This window comes from Bactrocera dorsalis, chromosome 5 (genome assembly GCF_023373825.1).
Source record: "Bactrocera dorsalis isolate Fly_Bdor chromosome 5, ASM2337382v1, whole genome shotgun sequence".
NCBI classification, from domain to species: Eukaryota; Metazoa; Arthropoda; class Insecta; order Diptera; family Tephritidae; genus Bactrocera; species Bactrocera dorsalis.
The window spans coordinates 49,697,976-49,701,063 of record NC_064307.1 but is presented as its reverse complement, the minus strand read 5'-3'; positions in this window follow the sequence as shown (position 1 = coordinate 49,701,063).

Here is a 3,088-nt window from a genome sequence, read left to right as displayed (position 1 = left end):
ATATCATTTGCTTTGCGCTTTTCCTTCTCTGACATTCCGGCATGCTGGCAACACCTCGTTCTCTGGTAAGTATTTCCTACCTTTTCTAACTGGGCAACTCGCCAGACAATTTAAATTGTTAAAGATTTATATTGCTAGCAATATTGACAAAGGCCGAAGGTTGCAAGTACGGAAAAAATTCCGTTTATTAAAAAAAAGTTTTTTTGATTTTTTTTTTACTAAATAAAGAAATAGAATTATTAATTATTCACGATTTTGCAATATTTGCGTCAAAATAAGCCGATTAAAAATATGTAGATAAAGTTATCAAAAAATATAGCTATTTTAAAAATCCAAGATCTTTTTTTGAATTATTGATATGTATGTATGTGTATTTATTTATTTTCATATTTGAAATATGAGGTTATCTTCACTGAATGTTCAAGGACATGTAATTTGAGCTAACAATTTTTACAACTAATTATTCAATTTCATTCGATTTCTGCAAAATGCCTGATAATTTGAGCTATGTAAATATTATTGGAACTAATTTGTATATCAACATACGAGTTTATATCTTGGGCATTTGAAGCTCCTTTTACGGTTTTCAAATCAACTAGGTTTTTGTTGAAATTTTGAACTTCGGTATTGTCGAAATAAACTCAATCCGTCAAAAAAGTCGCTGAGACTTTAGTTTATGGGATTATGTGTAGTAAAAGGCATGAAAAAATTACAATTTCAATTAATTTTTTTTTTTGCTAGTAAAAAGTAAAAGTAAAAACATAGCATCATTAAATAAGGTTTCGCTAGATTTGACAGAAATTTGAAAAAAATAATAATTTTAAAAATAATGGCCGTGTAGGTAGGTAAAGTGGTTGTTCCACGGCTAGGCCATAGGAGGCCATTGTATACCACCGGGGTTAAAGATATTTGTATACATACATACATATGTACATACATATATTGTTGTGAGCAAACTTCTTGTCAAAATAAGAAGGCTTTCTTTAAGTGCTGTGATATCCGCTTGGAAGGCTTTATTCCCCCAGTTTTAGAGCTGACTTCGCTGCCATTTGCTTACAAAACAAGTCTGTTGGCAATAAGTGTAAAATTACGCTACCTGGCTTGTCGTTGTTCTGGGAACTCTACTGTTGCAATACTGGCTGCTCTTTGTATGCTTTCCATACGTCTTACCGCGTATTTTTTTCCGTATTTTGCCCACCACACCAACTGTCGTAAGTCATAATCGATTTTACAACTGCTGTGTAAAGCCAGTGAGATACCCGATTGGTTAATATCACATTCACCGCCACATTATTAGTCAGCGCAGTTTGCATCCATTTCCATTGAGCTCTGGCGACTCTTCCATCGGAATATCCTTCAATCAGCACAAGGATCATAATGCGGTTCCGGGCCACATCAGCAAATGATTTAGGATGTTTGCACCTTTACTCATTGGTCTTTTGGCTGACTTATCATTGGACGCCACTGCTGGGGGTTCAAGTGTAAAATATGGCAAGATTGCTCTCGAGCAATCTATGAATTCTTGGAGGCGGTTGCAGCTGTACTTTTCTCAGCAGGTAGACAGCTTGTCGCTTCTTCGCATACCTTGTCTTCGCTGGGTTTTCAATCTACAAATTGGCTATTCTCTGAAGGTACTACTCACTACTTGGCATCTTTCCCCTTCCCTTGCTTAGCAGCCAAACTTCGGCTTCAGGGTTTGGTACCGGCTGCTGCTGTTGTTGTTTATTTCTTGGGCCTTTCTAGCCTTGGCTTCAATTTCCTTGCTAGCACTACCCTTCGCGTCTGGACCAAGTTCAGCTATTGTTACAGTTTTTTCAAATACATTCTTCAGTCCATCTTCAATATAAAACATCATAATTTTTACCGCTTTAACATTTAGTAAAGCCTCCTTTGGCCGCAATCACCGCTGGCATAATTGTGTGCTCTTTTTTTTAAGACAAACCACAGGTTCTCGATAGCATCAATCAAACTCGGGACTTTGAGGGGGTCATTCTAAAGTTTCAATTCGTTGACTTCGAATTCCGTCGTTGCCGATTTTGCTACTGTCCAGACCTTATTTTCCCAACGAAGAAAAATACCGTTGCCTTAATACTTATGTCTATATATGTACTCGTACATATTCGCGTCCATATTTTACTCGAATACCTCTGCTTTTGCAAAAGTCACCCCAAAAATGGCCTATTCTTCCCCAAATTTGGGTGTTGGGCTGACATCGCGGCTGGTAATAGTTTTTGTTGACTCCTTCCCAACGTAATGAATTCCTTCGGACCTGTAAAAATTAATCTGGCTTTCGTCTGTCCAAAATAAATTCGCCCACTATAGATGAATAGAATAGATAAATAATTGAGGAATGCACCGCGACCTTAGGTCTATTGTGCCCTCTCCTAACTCACAGGGACTCACTTAGCCCCAGCATATTGATGAAGTCCAATATCCTGCAGGGTGCTAGCGAGGCGATGTGATCCCTATCCGGAAACATGGATCCAAGCGCCTTCGACCTGCGCCTATAGACTGCGATGCAGTCGATTAGTAGGTGCTCCGGGCTTTCAGGCTCCCTGTCGCAAAACCGACAGTTAGCGCAAGATGATAGGCCCATATTAGATAAATGCCTTTTTAACTTTCAGTGGCCGATGTAAAATGTTAAAGTTTGTCCCTTGGGATGTTTATTATCGATTTGAACCTCTTCTGGTTATCTCCCCCAACTAGCAGCTTGGCGTGTCGCATACCATGCGCTCGCTGCCAATGCCTTTCCCTGCACACTCTTTCTTCCTTGCGGAGCAGCTCCTTCACAGTATGGGGACCCACCCCAGTGAACGGTTCGGGCCCAACCATATTGGTGGAGGCTGCAGAGCGGGCAAGCTCGTCAACCAGTTCGTTGCCGGCTATACCTCTGTGATCAGGCACCCAGATCAGGTGCACCTGGATCTTTTCAGCTAGGTTGTTCAGCCGTTCTCTACACTCCTGCACTAGTAGCGATTTGATCTCGTAAGAGGAGATCGCTTTTAGTGCCGCTTGACTATCGCTAAGTATAGCTATTCCCTCATTGCGATTGTTGTGGTGGAGGTTTATCTCTATACACCGACTTATG